This window comes from Euprymna scolopes, chromosome 14 (assembly GCF_053919585.1).
Source record: "Euprymna scolopes isolate OS-2025 chromosome 14, ASM5391958v1, whole genome shotgun sequence".
Taxonomy (NCBI): domain Eukaryota; kingdom Metazoa; phylum Mollusca; class Cephalopoda; order Sepiida; family Sepiolidae; genus Euprymna; species Euprymna scolopes.
This window is the reverse complement of record NC_136495.1, coordinates 9,701,590-9,725,728: the sequence shown is the minus strand read 5'-3', so window position 1 is coordinate 9,725,728 and position 24,139 is coordinate 9,701,590. Positions and strand designations below refer to the sequence as shown.

The 24,139-nt window shown below is 34.0% G+C and overlaps 1 pseudogene; it reads left to right on the top strand.

The window, feature by feature from the left end:
- The first annotated feature begins 15,139 nt into the window (after window positions 1-15,139).
- Window positions 15,140-15,258, top strand: LOC145293424 (5S ribosomal RNA; annotated as a pseudogene).
- Window positions 15,259-24,139: the final 8,881 nt, after the last annotated feature.

The following is a 24,139-nucleotide window of genomic DNA, read 5'->3' as shown; positions in this document are numbered from 1 at the left end:
CTCCTTGTAAGGAAACATCATTCTCTTGGTCACTTTTGGCTACGAATGGAAACAAAGTTGATATAAAAAATATATTTTCGCGAAAATTCCCTTTACTTTCATCATATTTTGCGTAGGGTAAAATTTTTGAGTATCAAAACCTATCTCTTTACAGCCCCCTCTTTTTCATAACCTATCATACTTTCAAAAATCACAGTCCATTTTCTGTGGGCTGTTTTTAACCTAGTCAACGACGGGGGCTTCTGCTAGTATATATATATATATATATATATATATATATATATATATATATATATATATATATGTGTGTGTGTGTGTGTGTGTGTATGCATGTGTGTGTATGTGGGTGTGTTTATATATATATATATATATATAAATATATTTATATTAAATTATGTATATATGTTTATATATGAGTATCATATAAAATTATATATATATATGTTTATATATATATATGCATATTAATATATATATAAGCAAATAGTTAATAAAACATGTTAAGAACACTTTGAAAAAGAGTTAAAAACATATTTAATCAGAAAAAAAAACACTTAATAAGTGGATAGGTTTTAATCCGCGGAGTTTCGAAGAAATACTTTCCTTCTCATCAGAGGGTAGGAATTAGCAAAATGCGGGATTGGATTTTGCATACAAAAGCATTTGATGAAACTGCAACTAGGCAAAGATCTTACTTGATAACAAAAAGTGAAGCAAAGGGAATATGGTGAAGAAAAGGGTGATTTCACGTGAAAGGATAGTTTGGTGAAAAGTAAAGTATCCAATGACAGTTAAATCCAAAAGTGTAAATCTAAGAAAGTTAATTAAATTTCCATTCGCACAAGTAAAATCCAAGGAAATCGCGTAATTGGAAGATGGTCCAAAATAATCCAAAAGACCGAAATTTGTGGAATAATTCACAAATATGTACAAGGAAAAGGGGAAAATTTTCAATAATATAAATAAAAAAAATAAGATATGCGTTTAACATTGTTGCAGAGACAAAATGTAATTAAGAAAAATCAGCTTAGAAAAGAAAAAGGATTAAATGGTGATAGAATTTAATATAAAATAGAAAAGCAAATGTTAAAATGACCCAGACAAAATGACGTTACAAGGCGCGAAAAATATAGGACAAAAAAAGGTCAACTGAAATGTAAAGCTTATTACCAAAGAAAATGTCAGCAAGAGTAATTAAAGGACACTAAATGGAAAAATAAATTAATAAATAAATAAATAAACATAAATAAAACATAAAATATAAATTAAAAAAATATTTTTTTATGAGAGAGGATCGCCGGTATCTGCAAGTTCCTGATAAAGCAAGTAAGTATGTAAGTAAATGCATATAGAAAATTATAAGTAAATACACATACAGGATATGAATGTGTAGGTAGATTGGTATATTTGATAGATAGGAATATTTAAAGACTAAAACCAAATTGCAGATAAAAAACACCGGCCAAGCAAAGGAGAAATAAAGAATTTAAATAAAGGATGTTTAAGTTATAAAGTATTAAGAAAGTACGTAGAAAAAAAAAACGCTAACGTTAAAGAAAAAATATATATATTTGCAAGGTTAAAGTAATAGCTATGTAATTTCAAAATTACCATGATTAAATTTGGACTTATGCTTATGTTTGATTTTAGATATACGTATTGAGCACTTTTGAAGTAAATACCTAAAGTTTACGCATAAATTTATACTTTCGTAAATTAATTTTATGTGAGTAAATTAAGTAGTTACACACACACACATATATATATATATATATATACATGTATATTTTCATATCATTGTTGTATCGACTGGTTTTCTAGATGTAAATGAAACTCGCGCTTAAAAATGTGATGATAGGAGATGACGAGGTACATTGGCTTATGTAAGATACTATCACTTCCTCACGTAGGTCCCTGATGATAACTTGTTGGATTTGATCCTAGACCGAAGGTTGTTCATATTGAAGAAGTGGCCATCCAATCTGGAGCGAAAATAGACTACGTCTTCTGAAGAACTAAAGGCATACCTCAGAAGGGCCAATACGATTCGAAACAGCTACACACGAATACCAAAACTAATGAAAGTATTCTCAAAAATATAATCTATCGATACGTGGCTCTCAATGACAACAAAAAATTAAATTTCATTATCTATTATAAAAAAAAAATGCTGACAACTAACCTTTTAATCAAAACGACATTTTGCAGACAAATAATTTTTTAGAAAAAAAACAATGTAGTTCAGCAATTTAATTGCCCATTTGGAGAGTTTATCTCTAATACCCCTACTACACAGGCTATACTACTTACACGTTGTCGCAAAAATCAACTCTATATCTCTCCGACTCTAGTTCAATATCGCAACATTTAGGAATACATGGCTGCAATCATTCTGAATTTCGAAAAGTAATGGGAGAAACCGTTAAGATTTTGCAGGGCGAGAGAAATTTTAATAGATTAAAAACACTCGAAGCATTGTTTATTACAACTAAAAAACCTCAGATTAATAATGTCAATTACGAATACAGTAGAAATATTTTGAAGTGCCTATGATAGTACATTTTAAATTTTAAATATATATATATATATATATAAATTATAAGAAAGTCTGCCCACCTAACTCGTAATAAGCCACCATGTGTCCGTGAAAAAATATGTATATCTATTGATATATAGCCCAACAAAAGAGGCATTTTATCATTTTATTTTTCAGAACATTACAAACGTGGCTGGTACGGAAAAATAGCAAGAATCTCTCCTATCGTCCTCAGAACTGTTGCTATTGTGACCTGAGATACACAATAGTTCAGGCTAAGTTACATACACTTTGGATCACTTCGAACTGTGATTAAAAATAACGTAGTTCTGTTACATGAAAATTCACTTTGTGTGATTAACTTTAACATGTTTATTAATCATCCTATTTCGAGTAGAAAAATAGAACTGAGCGAGTTTTTAATCTTTATTATGTTGTAAAAATTGTCCTGGTAGTCCTGAGTGATAATGGATCAAGCCTTTATTCATACTCGCTACAGTCTTACCGTCAAATTCTCAGACGGCCCCTTGTATTGGCTGTGCACTCCGTTATATGGCCCTAGTTGGGGATCGTTTCTTCGGGTTGCCGTGTTTGCTTGAGTTTTCCTGACCGGGTTATTTCCTTGGGTGGTCCTTTTAATTCTGCGGGATCCTCTTCTCGATTTTGTTTTATTCTGGTTAGGGACCGAGTTGCGTCGACAGTATTTGTACTGGGCTACTAAAGGAACATATATAGAGATAGATTAACGATTGAAATGTTTTCTAAATTTCATGCGAGAAGGTAAAATTATTCGAAATGGCTTTTTGTGATCTTTTTTGAAAATAATATTTTAATAATAATACATCAAATACTTTGAAATGTTTTCTGTATTATAAAAGATTAGTACTAAGAGGTGCAATAACTTGATTTTGTTTTCTAAATTTGATCAACAAAAGTAATTATAACGAAATCCGTCGGAATGACATTTTTATGTTTTTTATTTTAAATAAATAGTTAGTATACTAATTGACTTAATGTAAGTCCAGGTTCCTGAATACCTTTATTTTGTGTAAAAAGTGCCCTTATTGGGTATTCCAACTAACTTAATCTGAGTCCCTTTCTTTTTCATGTGAACTTTAAGTAACTTTTAATTAGAAATTAAGGGTGTATTAACAAAAATAATAATAACAAAATCTTAATAATTACGAAATACTTAATGGTTGGTGATTTCGGTTAGTTGTTCTACGACGAACTGCTTGAACTTATTAAATGCGAACTAAATTAAGTTAACATACATATAACTGGTGGTCTGAAGACGTAATTTCACCAATAATTTGTACCATATACGATTATAGGATCTACTATTGGAAGGGAAGAAACGTAAACCCAGCGAACAACACTTCACCTTAGGCGGAAGAATGGTGGGCGATCTGAACTGAGACCTAGCAACATCTGTGGAGGTCGGCGTGATAATCTAACTCAGGATGAAGTCACGTAACCCCGGCTTAATTTAAATAAACTAGACTGGTTGCTGAAGAGGGCATAATCCCAACTGTAATAGGTATTTTTATTGTCTTTTTTTTTCGTCCATTACAAAATAAATTGAAGCAAAATACATCTAAATGCCCCAAAATAGGCGTAATTCCAGCAGTAAAACCAAACCAATACTGGTAACAACGAGACGTAAATCCAGTGAAAAAAAGTATAACCGGGCCTGTTGAGGCGAGGTCTGTTTTGGTAGGAACTTGTTAAAATGCCTCCTGTCCTCTTTTCACTGCCTCTATGGAGGTCAAAGATAATCATCCTCTCTGGTATAGGAAGCGGTGTAGCAGTGGTCCACAGAAACTTAGCAAAAAAAGAATTTCTGCTGGGTTTCTTGATGGAACGAATGGGCAGTAGATCATTGATCGCATACGGCTGACCAATATACGACTCACACAAATTTAAGGGACTTCTGAAATTTATTAAAACTTATGCATTTCAGAGTAGGTCGAGAGACTATGTTTTGCATGTGTTACTGTGATCCCTTTCTCACCATAGCTGGGAGATGATTTAGTAGCGGAAGGATACAGGGGAAAAGGGAAAATTATGTAATTGTCCGGAACTCATTTTTTTTTCGTCGGCGACAGCATGTGGTGGGCACGTATATATTCGTCTCTTCGGAAAAGGAGAGGGCACTGTAATTAGTTCAATAAGCGTAAACAATATTTGATTTTTTTATGAATTCGAGAAAATTCTCGTGACAAAATTCATGCGCGACATAAACATTGGAACCAAATATCTCACTACATTGTTCATCATGCAACTAATCTTAATTATTATATTTGAGTGGCCTTTTCGCTATAATTTCTGAATTTCTCCAATCATATATTGCAGAGATTGATGTCATTGCTGTTCTTAATATGTTCTTGTGACTTCTCTAATACGGTTATTTATTTATTAGTACATATAATCCAATTGATTGAAATGTCTCAGCACGGCCGTAAGCATTTCGTCGGTAGTCGCTCTTCAGGAGATTAGAGATAAGGTAAAATCTAGGGAGAGCGGAGCTCCATGTACTGAATAGAGCATACTGGAGAAGTGCAGCTGTCTTGTTGTATTTATATATAAATATGATATATTAACTACTCCCGTGTAATGCCGTGACGAACGTATATTTCAAAACTGAACTCGATCATATAAAACCAGAGATTTGCAATTATATAAAATGTGATGAACTCGTGTGGAAAACGGATTTCTATAAAGCTGAATTTTGGTCACGTGACGTAGGATGGTGGTAGCGGTAGACAGACACTTTCTGTAAAAACAAGTGTGTGAGTTACTGGTTCCGCGGGGAATATCACCACTTTGCTAATAGCACTGTTCGAATGAAAACCAACCCCCTCTCCCCACATCCTCGCGAGATTCCGACACAATTTTTGGCGCGATTCTTTCCTATCAAAACCCGGCCGGGTGTGAAGTATGACTCACGGCGTTTTATGACATTCCCTTTTCCAAATAAAGCAATCAAATAGAAACAATTATGTTCTCAGCTACGGAGAGAATCCAACGAAGTGGCTTTCATGGTGCCAAACTCAGATTGAACCCCGATACACAGATCGATAACAATAAACATTTTACTGTTTTACTTTTTTTTTGATTTTTCGATGTATACGGTGATCAATTTTATAATAAACCATGTAATGTTGCATACATAAAACAACACCAGTATTAGATTTATATTGTAGTGTTTTGCAAAAAATATATTTTTTTATATTGACTATAGAAAATCCGGAATAATAACACGAGGGTGCTTTCTAATCGACTCTAACATAATCGTCATTCAGTCTAACGTAAACAAACCCTCTGAAATATGCACTGACCTTATATTAGCTAGAAGTAGGTGATCTAAACATGGGCAAGAATCTGGTTGAAAAAATGCCAAAATAACATGTTGAAAAATAATCATTTAGTCGAGGTTGGAGAAATATATTCATGATAAGTAATCAGAAATGAAATAGTTGTTGATTAAATCTATTTTATACATTACTGGCAGAAGGAAATACTAGCGAACGTAAGGTTAAACATTGCGTGACAGGCATTTTATTAAAAACTCCGATTTTATGCAGTTCATTAAACAAAAGTCTTGTTTCGTATTTTTTTTATATAATTAATCTGAAAAATATTTTCATGTTACAAATAAAGAAATCTGTTTAACATACGTTATTATTTTTATTTATGACCCCGGTAAAAATCTAAAACAAATCCTTATACGATAAATTTATTATACCGTAGTAGACTGGATAAATATTTTATGATAAATAATTCTCAATTCTTCAGATGTAACAGGTGCGTGAAATAATGCAATAGGTCACTTGAAACGCGGTAGACGCTGAATCCAAATGACTTAATACATCCGAATGTATTCAATCATAGCGATTTTACACACGCGTCATGATGTTCAAAGGTTTCAAAATTTCTCGATAATAATTCCTTCGATGTTCAACGCCCAATCCTTATTAAACGCCATACAAAAAGAGTTCCTTAATGATGTATTAACACATCTTCCGTGTCATGGTTGATAGATTAATATACTCCAGCAAATTTAAACTGAGTTCAGTAGGTGACTATTTATATATTTCCGATCTTAGTACAAACATACACACATTTTTGATAGATCCAAATGAATCCCGTAAGATGGAAACATCGGTGGAAACATTATGAAAATAACTACATATATGAGTTTTGTTGTCTAAAAAATACAAGCAATATGAATCGGTCCTAGGATTTTATTCTTAACCAAGTCAACATTGCCGTCATTGGATCTTGTTATGCACTTCTGTCGTCCATCCGTGAATTTCTAGATCAATTTTATGGTGAAAATATATAAACTGACATACTTAGACGCATCTGGATTAAACCTAGTCAAGTTTCTAAAAAAGAAAAAGAAAAGAGTTTTATTTTTTCCAATAGAGAAAGTGTAACACACAGACCTACGGAGGCGTTGTAGAGTTTAGTTACCGGTTATATAACGAGGTCCCATCTTTGTAGGCCGCGTGTAGGATCCGGTTACTGGAATAGGCCGTGTGTATAAAACGGTTACTGGAATAGGCTACGTGGTCGATAACTTGGATAGTTGAAGGTTGTCGTTTGAAGACTGTACAGCATAATGAAAAGGCAATCAACAATAAGGACACGTGTTACGAGTACATTTAGGCCCTTAAAATGAAGCGCGCTGAAACAGAATCATATATTTACATATGTACAAACAATATTTATTTACATAGAAAGGTTACGAACGTTGTTCTTTTTACATTTTTACCCCGAAACAAGGCATGCTGCCACTTTGATGTAGGAAACTACTATCGGGGATCTAAGTTCCAGGGGTACTATGTAGGAAATTTAGCAGCAATATGTTTGTTAACATTACACTTAAACTTCTGCATGTCAGTACTGTTGAGGAAACAGGAAACCGGAAGAGAATTCCAAATTCCTGCCGTTCTGGGGAATAAGCTATTAGAGTAAAAGGCTTTCTTACATCTCGGGATCTCAACTGTTTAGGGATGGGACTTTGCTGCTTGTCGGGTTTGTTGGGGGAATTTTCGTCGAGGGGGTACAAGTACTTGTAGTTCGTCAAAGCATCCAACATTAAAATACTTGTAAAACAGGCAGAGGGATGCAACATTTCGTCGGTGGGACAGGGTCTGAAATTTAGATGACAATTCCTTACAGAGTGTTTGTGTTTATAAACTAGCATGTATGTAGATAAACGTTCGTTGCGTGTGTGCATGCGTGAATGCATGTGTGCGTTCGTCGAAGCATACGTTGTAAGTTTATTGTGTATGTAAGAGTTAGTGTATACGAGTTTCATTCTTATCTTGAGAAAGGTAAACGCCCTGTTGAGGCGTGGTCGTAATTTGCGTCCCACTCACATTTGAGGTTTTAATTGAAGGAAACAACGTGTTGTCAGTTCCATGTCTCGAGTAAGGAGAAGAAGATAGCGAGAAAAACGGAAGAAGAAATGGAAAGCGCCACCTGTTGCGCAAAGCGGAGGTTACCACAAGGACGACAACCGATGTGTTGTTTAAAAGGTGTATGCAAGGGTGTGTGTGCGGTTTGCTTACATGCATGTTAAATTAAAAAGGCATGTTCATATACACCGTTGCCTGATAAACCCGCACCCATTAGCTGCGATAAATGAGGCTGTGAATAACAAGGAATCTGATTGGATAACTTGTAAACTGAACATTGCATGAATATACTAAAGATGGCGGCAATATCAATTGTAAGCATGACAGATGTTCACAAAAATGAAACGCGGAAAATTCTCTGTAGCCTAATTGCTACACACATTATATATATATATATATATATATATATATATATATATATATATATATATAACTTATTAAACTGTGCAAAACTATATCACAATGGGAAAATAAATAGAATCTTACCCGTGACGAAAAAATAGACCGTACAATAAAAGTCGCTTAAAATCATGAAATAGTTTTATTTGTAAACTAGTAGTCTCCTTCGTTTTTACACGTTTTTCGATGTGTCGTCGATATTATTAAATACAGCTGTACCCTGCCACGCGTTGCTGTGGCTCGATTTGGTGCAATGGAAAAATCCCCATATTAAAATGCCTCTAACCTCCCCATATTAAGAATGGCTGGACCTAATGTGAAAATTTACCTTTTGTTTTTGTATTTTAATATACTGCTAGTTGAAACACAGGAGAGTTACCAAACACCATCCCCTGCCCATGGTAAGAATGGCTAAAAAATAAATGTTTTCTTGTATTTATTTGTATTTCTCCTAACAATTTCTTTAATAAAGGAAAAGCATTCATAATTTCTTATAAAAACAACTTGTGTTAGAAAGTGTACTTTCAATTTTGTTAAAAGTTTTCTTTAAAAAAAAAAACTTAAACCTAACAAACGAAACAACTAACTAACGACTAACGTATAGTTTCACAATTGTTTTTTCATAATTTCATGATATCTTATCCTTTATTAAAAAAAATTGTTAGTTGAAAGCACAGAATAGTTAAAAAAAAGCACCCTCCCCTTTTCCAATGAAAAAAATAAAAAATAAAAAGGTATTATTTCAGCACGATACCCAAAATGCAGAAAAAATGTATTTTCACCTAACAATTTATAGTTTTAATAACAAAAATACAATTTTGGGTATTTATCTATTTTTTATTACTGTGCTGAAATAAAAATATTATTATTTTGAAAGACATTCTTAACATGGGAAGAATGTTTACTTTTAACTAATCTGTGCTTACACCTTACAGGTAAAAAATAAAAAATAAAAAAGAAAGATATCGTGAAACTTTTTTCCAAATAATAACCTTATATTTCAGCACGGCACCAAAACTACATAAGTACCGAAAATTTCATTTGTATTGGTCAATGTGTTTCATGCTAAATAAATTATTTCAAAACATTATCTTGCAGTTTATTGTTTAATTTGTTAGGCAGAGGATCACATTTTCAATAAATATGTTATTATATTTTATCCACTTTAAGTTTGTAAAAGATGTAAACGGGCGAGAGTTTTAGTGATTATCTGGTTCGAGGATATATGTCCCACTAAACGGCAAATCTTCGGTAATATTTTACTGTTAGGCCCGTCTCACGTACGTCTCTAACAAAGTATTGTTTGTAGATTTCAGTGTGCTTAAAACGAATCTGCAGACCGTTTCCGTCGCTCAAAAAAGTTGGTGATCAATTTTCGATGTAAATGTAACTTAGAATGAGCACCGATTTTGTGGTCCCCTGAGAGAGTTATGTTTATTTGCTGATAACCCCTGAACTGTGGGACTATTTTCCATTTCACAGCCCTAACCTTCGTATATCTTACGAAGTCTGGTAAATATGCACTAGCGTACCGCTCTGCCTTGTCCAACAAACACAAACATGCCCCTTCTCTAAGGTGGCCAGAAAGTAGGTGCTCATGTTAAGCGTAATTAACATGGGAAAGTGATCACCCACTTTTCGAAAAAGTAATCTGTTCATTTCATGAGATGCATTTTTTTGCGATGGGAACGGTTTGCAGATTCGTTTTTAGCACACCGAAATCTATGAAAAGATTTTGTTGTATACTAAAATGTAAACCGAAAAAAGAAACATTGAACGAAACGAAACGTGATAAAACATAAAAGATGTATTATATGTTTATAAAAAAAATGGAAAGAATCCGTTTTTATTTATTTTTCTAAGCGTAAAAAATGTAAAAAACGTAACAGTAAGTGTGGTGCGTTTCCCCCAATAGAAAGCATTTCAGTTTTTGTAAGCAACTACTAAACCCGAAATCGGTGTGCGTTCGTAACCGTCCCTCGTGAACGATCAAGCAGCGGTGTAAATGGAGAGCGGGGAAAGGAGGAATTTAATAGGGAGAAAAGATTTTAGAACTTCCATTGAATCTAACCAATTTTGGCAGTGAAATCTCACCAGAAAAAATATAGGGATGTACGATTATCGAGGAAGTGTAGAGGTAATAGGCCTATCGCACACCGCAGATAATGTGCTACAGTTTGGTCATATTGCATTTGCATGAAATATCTCTATTTTTTATCCTATCAAGGTCAAAATCAGAGGGGATAAATGAGTTCATTTTATTTATATAGAGAATATAGAAGAAATCGATAGAAGAAAAGAAGATAGAGATAGATAGAAGAAGAATAGAAGAAGAAGAGAAGAGAGAGAAAACTTCTCTAAAATACATTCTCAGACAAAAATTTGAAGAAAAAATCCGACGTCCTCTGGTACCTCCCGGGCAACCCTTTTTTCATAATTTGAACCCCTTTCTGTTCTAAAAACAATAGAAATGGCCCAATTCATGGCAACAAAAATAATACAGGGTGACCCATAAAAACGGGTCCCAGCTCTAATTAGGCCCCGTTTCTGAGTGTTTTGTCCGAATGAAATGAAACTTTGGTCATAACTAGTTTATTATATTCAAAATATCACATCAAAACACTAGGGTCTTTTCCCTTTTTTTCTTTTTTCTCTGTTCTACAGCATATGTTCTAGATGACCTCTCTTGTTTTTATTTGGGGAGGGGCACCCTGTATGTGTTATGTTAAAAAGGCGTTCTTCTTTCGTTCTTCCTCCCATCTGTCGACCCCATCGAAGAGCCAAAGCAATAAAAGAAATACTTTGAACTCACCTTTTTTTAGAGACGCTTTTATTTTCGCTCCGGGGTAACCATTTTTAATGAGAATTTTCACAGAGCAGTCACCGACGGAAATTTTCTGTCATCTACTTTATTTCTGCCTGCTGTTCAGGCTGTCACGTCTCCATTCTCTCTGTATTGCGTCTGCTGCTGCTATCTCTGTATGAGGTCACCAGTCCAGCTACCTCCTACTGCTCCTCTCCCAATTTCTCTGCAGCTACTGCTGTCTACACGATGTTGCCGCACATTATGTTACATTAAAAAGTTTTTCTTGATCTGTTCTTTGTAGGCAAAATTCTATGTAACTTTTAGTCGATTAAGTTTAATCTAAGCTTTGGCTATTGTGACGGGGACATCTTTTTCGGTGGATGTGATGTAGCGTCCGAGATATTTGAAGTCGTCTACTTGTTTGAATGGTGCTCTGTCTCGTGTTTTTATTTGACCGGTAAGGTGGAAGGACATATATTCTATTTTAACTGCGGTTATTTATATCTTCTGTTATTTTAAACGATTATTTCTGTCATCGCTGTTTCGGGTAGTGGTCGTCTATGATATAGAAAATTTCGTCGGAAAGACTGAAGGCGATTTTTGCTGAGTGATTTTTATCTTTTATTTGGAGAAACTGAACTTAAGAGCGAGTAATGGGCATGTAGTTTGTTATGTACTTCTTAAAGTTTATTTTTTAATTTAACGACAGGAGTAATGTGCACAGAGAAAAACATCCGTAATATTCACTTAGATTACTAATTTCCTGCATCATTGTCCGGTGCTCATTCGTGCGGCTTCCAAAAAGAGGGATTATCAAACTTAATCTCTCTCTTTCTCTATCTATCTATCTATCTATCTATCTATCTGTCTGTCTGTCTGTCTATCTATCTATCTATTTCCCTCTCTCAGCTCTCAAACAGGGCGCGTTACTTGCTTGTGTTCCATTTTTACGCATTGTTCCTTCGACGTTAGCAACGGTTCTGTTTTATAAATCTGTATTTCCATGCACCCAGTCTTAGTTTTATCAATGGGCACATAAAAAACTTAATCTACTGTCGTAGGGTATTTAATTTGTAACACTTATACTATAGAGGGACTGATTTAACGCATTCTAGAATGCACTTCCGTTGAATTCTAGTTAGATAAAAAGATCTGTTCGATCGCCCAATTCTCACTTATGACAACGAAGCTATTATCACTATGTATTTCCCTACACAACCCTTATTGAATTTATATCAATTTATTTATTATTATTCTCATATTTATTAGTTATTGTTTCACGACGTTTCGGCCAACTATTCCTCTGGCCTTCGTCAAGTGGTAACCGCTGCATTCTCAGCACTCACGGCCATCCGTAGTTGTTGTCCTCTCACCACGTTTGGGCCAAGTAAGCCTCTGGCCGGCTTTGGGTAGGATTGTAACCGCAATCTTCAGACAATGCTCATCTGAAACCGTAGAGATTCAACGTCTCTATTAACTGCGGCACGGGCCCCGAAGGCGATCAAGGATATTTTGATCTTATAAATCCGCGTTTATTTATTATCTGATCTTCTATGGTGGGGTCCGTACTGAATGGTATATATATATTATTTTAGTTGGAATTTATTATTGAGATGAGTATTATTTATGTTAATTTATTTATTGCGGACTATTATTCTCATCTTTATTAGTTGTTGTTTCACGACGTTTCGGCCAACTATTCCTCTGGCCTTCATCATGTGGTTACTGTGACGGATAGAAACTTCAAATCTCATAACTGCATTCTCAGCAATCACTGCCATCCTGAGTTGTTGTCGTCTTACCGTATTAAATTGTTGTAAACAAGCCAGACTCAAAATTACTACTCATGTTGAAGGGTGATATTATAAGGCTCATATTTATATGAAATAATTAAGATAAACTCAGCAAAGGAGTCAAAACCAAGATTATACCTATAACTTCGTTGTCTGAAGGATGTCGTTCTGTTTGAGAGGCTTCCCAGTATATAACATTCTACTATAACTCTTGATTAGTCAATGTTTTTTAATTTTTCTGTGCATATTTAATTGTTAGATATTTTTTATTTTATATAAATTTAATTCACATAAACTATTCGCCCCAAAACTGCGGTATATACGCCAGTTCAGTCTGTAAATACGCGGCAGTACGGTTTCGAAGTTGTATACCTATCAAACGGAAGAATCATTTTAGTTTAGTTTTAGAGCGCCAATGTTATGTGAATGTGCGTTTCTTTCTTCGTGGCGAATATCCTAGACAAGATGTTCCTCCAATGCCGCCCTTCACCTCTGCATGTTCCAGCGATTTTTTTCTATTATAGCGATGATGGCATAATTCGTTCATCTTACCGATTCACGTCCAGCCGGCAATATTCTGTCAAGTCGCATCGATTCTAGAAAGCGTCAGCGTCGATAATCGGCTTTAACAGCGAGACAAGAACGGTACAGTCGAAGAAATAAAAACGTATCAGCTTACGCAGAAACGCGTATATATATATATATATATATATATATATATATATGTATATATATATACATATATATATATATATATACATTTACATGTATATATATATTAATAATGCGAGAAGGAATAGATACATATGCATATTTAAATATAATGTACATTCATCTTTATACATTATTTAGTTAGGTTTATTGACGGAGATTTCGTTAAACGAGGCTGATTTTATGCGTTGAATATACGCAATTCATTCTGAAGCAATGCGTGTACTTCGAAAAGAATTCGCTCAGTTAATATAACTTACGGAATAAAATGATCTAGAAAAAAATAAAATAACATGACCTAATAGGAATAAAAATGCACCTTACTCAAGAAATTTCAAAAGTGTATTATTTAGAATTTAGAAAGAAGCAATGAATACCCATCCCAGGACGAGTGTTAAAAATATATTCAAACACACATACACACACACACATACATATATATATGTGTGTATATATATATATTACTATTTTATGTATCTACATAAAATTTAATATATTTTCAGTATTTACTGGGAGAGTGCCTGGTACGTAAATCGAGCTAACGGGGAAGTTTTGAAAACATATATGGGAATTTAGTTACAGATTAGTTTGTGCGTTTTCTCCTTGTAAGATTTCATCGGGCTATTGCATGGCGTTGATGTTGCTAGGTTTTATTTTATGATCCTGTGGTACTAAGTTTTCTCGTCAGCTAGTAAGATCCTTTGTTATTCACACACCCATTTATCGAAGCTTATAGTCGCTTTCTCAAAAACAGGAATAATTTAACCTCTGAATCATGCACAAATAGTGCTGATTAAATTAACTGGACAAATACTAAATATAATTAGACTATTCTTAGACAATGTGGCCACTTAGAATGGCATTAGTAGACATACATCCAACCAGCATAACATTAATGCCGGCGTGCGTCAGAGGCTGATCTTGGACTACTATTATTACTGATATGACTTCTTATTTATATTTATCTTATATTCAACTTGTGTACCGCGTTTCTTGGAATCTTGAATTCAATGCACCTTGATTGATTCATTTTTATTAATTTCGGTTTCGTAATAATGAGCAGAAACCGTAGTATCTGACCAACATCCTTTATTTGATTTTTTTTTATTTAATCCATTTTTAACATGTATTCAGTTTGCGTCATAATTTGATACAATTAAATGCCATCTACCCATACAATTGAAATCGGTAATGTATTGCTTACATCTTGAGTGTACATAAAAAGGGTCTAGTGAGCATTTGTGGAATTAATATTTAATTAAATAATTATGAAATAGTTGATTGTAATTTTTACCACTTGGAGTTAACCCACATGATGTTTTGTTACGCTTCCAAATCGTATTTTTATTTTTATTTTTTTTTATTCCTGCGAAGTGGGAAATATACATTTCAGTCTATCGGGATAACTAAATATTACCTTTTTTACCTACATGTAATTGAGGTTATGTTGATATTGCGATGCAAGTTATACGACATAATCACGTTGAAACACCGGTTCTCGTAAGATAACCGAAGTTAAGCAACGTTGAGCCTGGTGATTACTAAAATGGGTGACCAATTTGGGAAGTCCAGGTGCTGTATGTAGGAAGATGTTAACACCTCCCTGCAAAATGTTGCAAAAAACCTAACGTCATCTCCCCTAACGGGAATATACATGCGACTGGAGACCGCTTGTGAATTTCATACTCCCATGAAACTTCCTCCTTTGGAGGAAGCAAGTTAAACCCTGAATAGGGTTAGTGCTGACTGCACACACACATCGCGATGCAAGTTGTAATACAATTCTGATTCTGATAACACTGTTCAACAGCAAATTTGGTGTCGCAGTTTTGTAAGCTGATTTTGGAAAATTTTGCTGTGCTGAATCAAAAAATAACACCCTTTTTGCTGGATCAGGTCGACATTTTAAGCTATCGTTAATTTTCTATTTTTTTAACTTTTAAATACCCGAGAAAGGTACAACAGAAGTATTAACCATTTACCGTTTAAAGTTCTATTACCTGAACAAATTTAATTTTTTAGCACTAGCAATACAAAGAAGAAAGCATTTGAATAAACAATTTTTGATTAAATTTTAATTAGGGAGTCTAAGTTTTGCGATTATTATGCGATATTTAAAGATAAGATAAGACTTTATTTGGCCCATACGGGAATTCAATAGTAAAACTTTTTATTAAAACACACCAACATATGAAAGCAGACGAGAAGGTAAGTCTTACGTATTGGTTCTGTGTGTTTCAGAGTCAAATTATTTCATTACTGTGCGATTAAAACTGTTCGCAGGACATAGATATAATTTTGCCGAATTTTTTTGATACAGATTTAAATTTCATGGAGACAACGTACACACTTTTAATTTTTTTTTTCAGGTATACAATGGCGACTCGAAGAATGTGTGTAAATAAGCCAGATGTTTTTTGCTATGTTTGTGGTGAATACACACTTGCACCAAATCGCAATACTGTCACCACCTTTATCAAGCGCGTTTACTATGCATATTTTGGCATGAAGCTCGGCGATCAAGACAAAAGTTGGGCACCTCACATGGTTTGCAAAAGATGCATAGAGCATCTCCGTCAATGGAGCAAAGACACGCATGAACTTTGGCATCCCCATGATTTGGCGAGAGCCTTCAAATCATGCAAACCGATTGCTACGTTTGTGCTATCAATGTCATGGGGATTAACAGAAAAAATCGCACACCACTGGAGTATCCCAATCTGACGTCAGCTATGCGCCCTACTCCTCATAGTGAAGAAATTCCCGTACCTGTATTTGAAGATACAAGTATTGAAGAAAGCAGCAGTAGCCAGGATGAAACTCAAAGCATTACCACTACCGATGATCATCATGATGCATCCTTTTCCGAGTACAATGATGTGCAGCCAAAATTGTTTTCCCAAAACGAACTAAACGATCTTGTTCGCGATTTAAATTTGCCAAAAGACTCTGCGAAACTTCTTGCATCTTGCTTAAAGGACAAGAACATGCTAAATGGTAAAGTTAAGGTAAGTTTCTTCAGTACCAGGCACCAGGAATTGTTAAGATATTTTGCTCAAGAAAAAGAATTAGTCTATTGCAATGATATAGTAGAGCTACTGAAAAATCTCGGCGTACCTGAATACAAATCAGAGGACTGGCGTCTTTTTATCGACAGCAGCAAAAGGTCTTTGAAATGTGTGTTGTTACACAATGGAAAGCAATTTGCATCTGTGCCATTGGCACATTCGACAACATTAAAAGAACAGCTGAAGGAATTAAGTAAGTTCTAGAAAAAATTCTTATGACCAACATAAATGGATGATTTGCGTTGACTTAAAAGTGGTCAACTTCTTGCTTGGTCAACAGTGTGGATTTACCAAATACCCATGCTTTTTTATGCCTCTGGGATAGTAGGGATCGTACACAACATTACGTGAAAAAAAAAAATGGTCAGTACGTGAAGAGCTTGCAATTTGTAGAGCAAAAAAATCTGATAAACAACCCTCTAGTTGACAGGGGACGTATTTTATTTCCTCCACTGCACATAAAGCTCGGTTTGATGAAGCAATTCACAAAAGCCCTGGATAAAGATGGACGGTTTTTTCAGTTTCTGTGTAAAACCTTCCCCAATTTGTCAACTGAAAAATTAAGAGCTGGTATTTTTGATGGCCCTCAAATTAGGCAGCTGATCAAAAACTCTCCCGCGTTTGAGGAGACCATGAATCCTGTTGAGCAACAAGCGTGGAATTGCTTTGTTCAGGTCGTGATGAATTTCCTAGGCAACACAAAAGCAGAGAACTATAAAGATCTAGTAGCAAACATGTTAGTGGCCTTTAGTAACCTTGGCTGCAATATGAGCATAAAAATACACTACCTGTACTCGCACATGGACCGCTTTCCCGAAAATCTTGGCTCTTTAAGCGATGAGCATGGAGAGCGTTTTCACCAGGACTTGAGAGAAATGGAATCACGCTACCAGGGAAGGTGGGCCATGGTGATAATTGCGGACTACTGTTGGAATTTAAAAAGAGATGTGCAAGCACCAAAACATTTGCGACAATCAAAAAAACGAAAAGACCGTAATAATGCAAACATTAAGTTTTCATTTTTAAGTTACATGTACTGTACATGAAGTGTACATGATTCTTTGTTAGAATACAACAATTTTATCATAAAAACTGACATTTTGCCATTGAAACATCATTAGTAAATCTTGAAAACATTGTTTTAAAAAATATAAGTCGCATAATTTTAAATTCAAATTTACAAAAAAATGTGACCTCCGAGAGTAAAATGGATGTTATTTCTAGATTTAGCATGGCAAAAATATAGTAAATCAGTTAAAAAATATCAGACACCTTTAAAAAAGTTTCTTTTTGTTGACCAGTGTAATCTTTCGTTGGCGAAAATTTTGCAAAATGCAGTTTCCTATGAATTTCAGAAACTTTTTTTTGGTATACGAATCAGTATTGGAATCGAAAAAAAAACTGTGCCTATTTTCCAATGTAAAAAACGATTCTTTTAATTATCTTTTTTTATTTAATTTTGTTTAAACAAAAACCTTCTACCATTGGTAATAATATTAAAATAATAAATATTTATTGATTTTAAACTAAAATCTATAGATCACATCCTTCCACAAGTATGTTTTTACGTAGGAGAAAATATCTGCACATTCAACGTGATTTTACGGTAATCGAGGAATAGAACATCTTTATAGTTAAATATTTAGAGATCTATAAGGAATCGGAATCAGAGTCCGTAATTGTATCGGAATCGAAAAAACATTTGGAATCGTTCCATCACTAGTATTTATATTTATTCTATTTACAACTGGTGTACCGCGTTTCTTGGGATATTACATTCCAAATATTATAAGGATTTTGTCAATGCACCCTGATTGATTCATCTACATATTTTTCGTTTCATAAGTATGAGGAGAAACCAGAATATCTACCCAAGATATTCCATTAAGCAATTTTTATGTAATCTATAGTGTACATTCATTAACATTGCGTCATCATTTGATGCAGTTAAGATATCATCGACCTATAAAATTAAAATCAGTCATGCATTGTTTTAAACTTCAGTATACAAACAGGAACATACGGTAAAATGTTTGAATTATTGTTTAATTGAATAACTATGAAATATTTGATTCCAAATTCTACACTTGGATTTAAGCTTCCACGCCTAATTATTATTTAAAATTTTTATGTATTCCTGCCAAGTGAGATATAAAATGTCACGGTCTATCGGAACAACTAAATAATACCTTTTTGCGTCCATGTGATGGGTGTTATGTTTATACTGCGATGCAAGTTGCAATATAATTCTGTCGTGGTTAATCTGTCGTCAGTGAAAATGTTAAAAATACAATTTGAGAAAATCATTTTGCAAAAATATTACTTTATTTTGTTCAACGCCTTACGTTGTAAGCTTTTTTTGTAAGGACCAATCAGGAAGAAATTACAATTTTAACGTAGAAGTCTTATTTTCTGTTAAAAGGTCTATTCATTTTTTTGTCGTTTAATATTGCTCACGGTTTTCTAAATTATTTGTATTAATTAAGCTTTCTGACTATTTTCCATGTAATAGAAATACATCATTTGATAATTGCCGTCATTCTCGACCACTAAAATATCTGGTCATTTTCCAAACATTTTGGAGGTACTGTTCTGACATGTTTTCGACTTTTACATTAGTATCAGAATCATTGATATCATCCTTATTGATATTGATATCATCCTTATTAATATATTTGTCTGCGTTGGCGTTGAAGTCGATGTCGTCGCTTTGTGTACGAATTTAAGGAAATATGACTTTTTGTTTGCAAAATAAAATACCAGATAGGCAGAACTCTCATAACCTAGAAATATGCTCTCTTGGCACGATCTTACAGCGGTCAAATTTTGGTGCAGTTTATCAGGCGCTAATTTCGCATGTTGAATTCTATTGTTAATTAATAAATGTTTAAAGTCTCTTTTTGTAAATTCTTTAAATTGTCTTAGAGAATGCATTTTACTTCTCCGTATAAATCATATCAGCTAATTATTTTATCTTTGCTAGCAAATATTTAGATGTGTTCTTTAAGATATACACTATTTTAAAACCGGGAGTATTTTCTACCAAACTTTAGTGTATACCTAAATATGTCTATGCCCATCGATTCTCTGGAGCCGTTCATGTCACAAACCGCCAGTGAAAAACTCCAAAGGAAAGCCGTTACTCTTTGTAAATATTCACTAGGAAGGTTGTCCGAATTTTTATGGAGTCTTCTTTGAAATGTTTGGCTCTACCTTGGATAAATTTATGGTAAGGTCGCTTACAATTATAGCAGATAATGTCCGTCTTTTTCTCAGAAAAAGTTGCGTTTATAATTTTGATGAGCATTTGTAAATGTTATGGTTCTGTAGATTCTGCATTTTCTAGCATCTTTTTGGTTCCTTTCTATAGTGTTTTGATGCAATTTTGAATTGACGATACGTCATAGGTATTTTATTCCTGGGTAAACACGGTTGCAAACGGCGTAAAGTCATGTGGCAAAAGTTAAGTAATCATAAAAATATATAATCTGCTACTAATTATTTCACCAGGCATTTTTAATGAATTCCCTGTTGATTCGAACTTTTAGAATACAGTTTGTAATCGTATCAGGTTCCATACGTGTTAGAAACCTTAGTTCTGCAATTAAACGGGTAATGACTGGTTTTCATTTTGATAAATGATTTTGCTTTTATATGTTTAATTCATTACATCCATTATCCAAGGCTTCTCGCATTATCACAGATAAACTTTTATCATTCAAGCACCGATTTGATTCTTTAAAAACAGTTCGTTATTTACAATACATTCAAACATTTTGGTAATATCTGAATAACTTTATGTACTTTTGAATCTTAAAATGACCCAAACATTTTACTTGCCAAAAACTGAATGTTGATTCCGATCAATCGAAGTAATATCGTCCGACGAGCCAATAGCCAATATTCATTGAGGGATTCCGGTTGATCATTGGGTTTTAGCAGCACTCAGCTTTAAGTCATTGGTAAGTTCCTGTCCTATTTATTTATAAATAGGACCTTCCAGTTGTTGTAACAATTGTTTTATTAGAGCAAAATATTGCAGCAGTATACAGTTCTGCAAACTCAGCTTGGATAAAGAATATCAAAATGAACGTAAAATCGTCTTTGACGATTTAGCTTAAAATTTATCTTCATGTGAATACCTTTATGACAAGCCCTTGGTTATATTAAGTACTATACCGCTAGCTTCATTAGCTTTGTCTTGTTTATGGTAAAATAGTTCACCGCTTACGGTGGCCGGTCGTACAATAAATGATATTATACTTAATGCAGATTGAGCATGTATTATTAAAGAATCAATCCTCTGTTGGTTATCATATATTACGAGGAATGATTTGTCCGGTGGACTATTTTGCAAACAATGAAAAATATAAAAAAATTAATAATAATGCTGTCCATCAAATGCGGTCTGTGTTTGTTTACAATATCATGTCAGCTGATATTTGGGCTAACTTCTGATTGATGTTTGGTTTGAAAATATGCAAACAAAGAAATGATATTTTTTACTGTTACATCTTCTTTTATCGCAAATTGAACTCATTAATAAAAAAAAATAAAATAAAATGCGAAGGTACAATCGAGCATGAATAGGGGATAATTCGACCTGTAGTCGAATACGCTACAACTCAGCTATCTTTCTAGATGGCAATAAATCTGGGTTTTTTAGAAGAAATTATTCACAGAGATTTTATTATTTCCGTTGGTCGATGTAACATAAATTATTCGCATGTAAAATTTCTGTTTTATCTATAAGAGAAGAAAGACTTCTTTTAATATCGGATTTTTCGATTTTCAATACTAATCGGATGAATTCCTGTGCAAAACATATAAGAACGCTTTCAGGCATATGAATTACCTTTGTCTGGAACTTGCAATAGATGGGTTCACCCGTTTCAGAACGGATGAGGAAGGAGCTCACACACACAAAGTGACTTTTATATAAGAGTAGAAATAGAAAAAGAGATTCATTTCAGGGTTACGATTAAAATATCCGCAGTATAACTCGTACTATGCGTTAGAAACAAGTTAAGCATTTAGGATGCTGTAGGGTACCGCACGATTACCGTACTATAAAAATAGTGAACAACGGAAAGAGGTTGATAGAAGGAATAATTTTGTGGGTCGGTTGTTTAACCAGAATTCAAGTATACTTGTATCACAATAGCAATTCTCGAGATATTAAAGATACAGGACTAATAAGTACAAATAATAGACGGAACTGAAACATCGTAGGTAAAATATGTTAGTTTATAGTTGTCAATTATGAAAAACTTGATGCAAAACAATAGAATATATTTGCTTTTTAAACTATCGTTTTAATATAAGAGGATAATTCTCTAGAAAAGCAAGGCATTATCCCTTCTACATGGCCCTTGTTGGAGATGCACGTCTAAGGTAATTCCTGGTACTCTATGTCAGATAAAACTAAAGCGAACCACTTTGCGATGCCCGGACCTGGAAAGCAAGGATCGGTCCGCAACGTAACAGCTGTATATTTTTTTGTTAATCAAAAACCCATTTGAACAAGAACAATATCAATAATAATTCAAAAAACTTATCGTTTTTGTTGTAATATAATCCCATTCTAAAACGTTTGAATATAAGATCTATTCGCGATGGAATATGCTTCACTGATATCAATAGAGAAGGTCGGTAGATAAGAGTGTCGCCCTAAAGAAATCAACACTGTAACTATATTTTAAAATTGTTATTTAAACAATCAATCCAGGAACTTTATGTAGTAGTACTGACATCTATAAATTGTATCCGATTTAAGCCTCAGTCACTTCCTCGACGCGGGTCCGGAACTAGGAGCATGCTTTTTCCACAAGCGCCGGCGGAAACTCGGCGAATACTGTGCGGATGGTGGCGATCAGGCTGACTTTATTTTTGTGGCAGATGATGTATTTGACCTTCACGACGTAAGATCAAACAAAGTAGTCAAAAGGGTTCAGGTCATGGGGGGGGGGCTTGTAAGAGAAGGGTGCAAAGTGGTTGCACTCCTTCTGAAATCAAGCTTGTGATCGGTGAGGTAGCATGATGTGGCTCGCATTAGAAACCAAACCTAAGACCATGACCTTTGTTCAGAAACTTTGCTTTCATCACACTGGGCACGTCCCTGTTATTCGTGTCAATCGAGCGATGCATTTTGAGGGTGCTGGCAGTGGCTATGTTGTCATAACTTGGATCGGTAGAGAGCATGCGTTGTAAAGCGGCGCATCTCTGATTTCGCTCGTTTAACATTGAGTCATTTCAGACATAATAGAAGGCTGCTATCACTCTTGGCATTTCTACACAACTAGTAGATGGTCTGAAACAAAAATAGAAAACCGATTTTCATCAAACGGAAATGGAATCATGTTGTGTTTCTCTTGCGACAATTTTATCGTTCCTCCCTGTAGTAACATTTGTAAGTCGATACACATATACTTGCAACAGTACTTCTTTTTCAGTCTAACTCGCTAACCATTGCGCCACAAATTCTTCCCGGGGGCAATGGGTGTTATCGTGACCACGTTGTCGGACGGCCATCAGCGATGATTGTATCAGTCGCCATTTTTGTCCTCACAATCAGACATCACCACGACCGCGCGCGAAACAGAAAAATGAAAATAATCAGACAAAGCAACCAGAAAGTCCTGTCGCGTGAGAACCTGTTTTTTTCCATGCTTTCAATTGATTTCACGCGTTCGTGCCTGACGAAAGGAAAAGCAAAAAATAAAACAGGTCGATTTATCAATACATTCTTTTGATTGAACTCATTAATGGGGGACAATGAATATTTCAATAAATCTCCCTTGAAAGGCACTGCTGTGTCCAGTTGCTTTATGAGTTCGTATATGAGCATACAAAAGCCACCAATGATATATATATATATATATATATATATATATATATATATATATATATATATATATATATATATGGGGGGGATTGTGTGTGTATGTGTGTACATGTATATATATATATATATATATATATAATTATGTTATCAAAGACTAAATCTTTAACATAGCAAACTTGTCAACATAAGAAATGTTCAATACTATTAAGAGGTGAAAACAATATTAAATAAAAGATCAAGAATAAAAATTTTATATAACTTTATAATATTATCAGAACAATAATGAGAATAAAGAGAAAAAATTTTTAAAATATTTTGTTTACGGTAGACATTTATGAAAAACAATTTTTTCTTCATTTTTGTCTTTAAGTTTTTCGTATTGTTCCGAAGATATAATAAAGTTATATATAACTTAAATTCCTCATCTTTGATTTAATACATATGCATATACATACAGAGAGCACGTGAGCGGAAGAGAGAGATAGATAAAATATACATGAGGGCCGTTCATAAGGTAATATCTCTCATTACTAATTCCGCCTGAATGGATCAT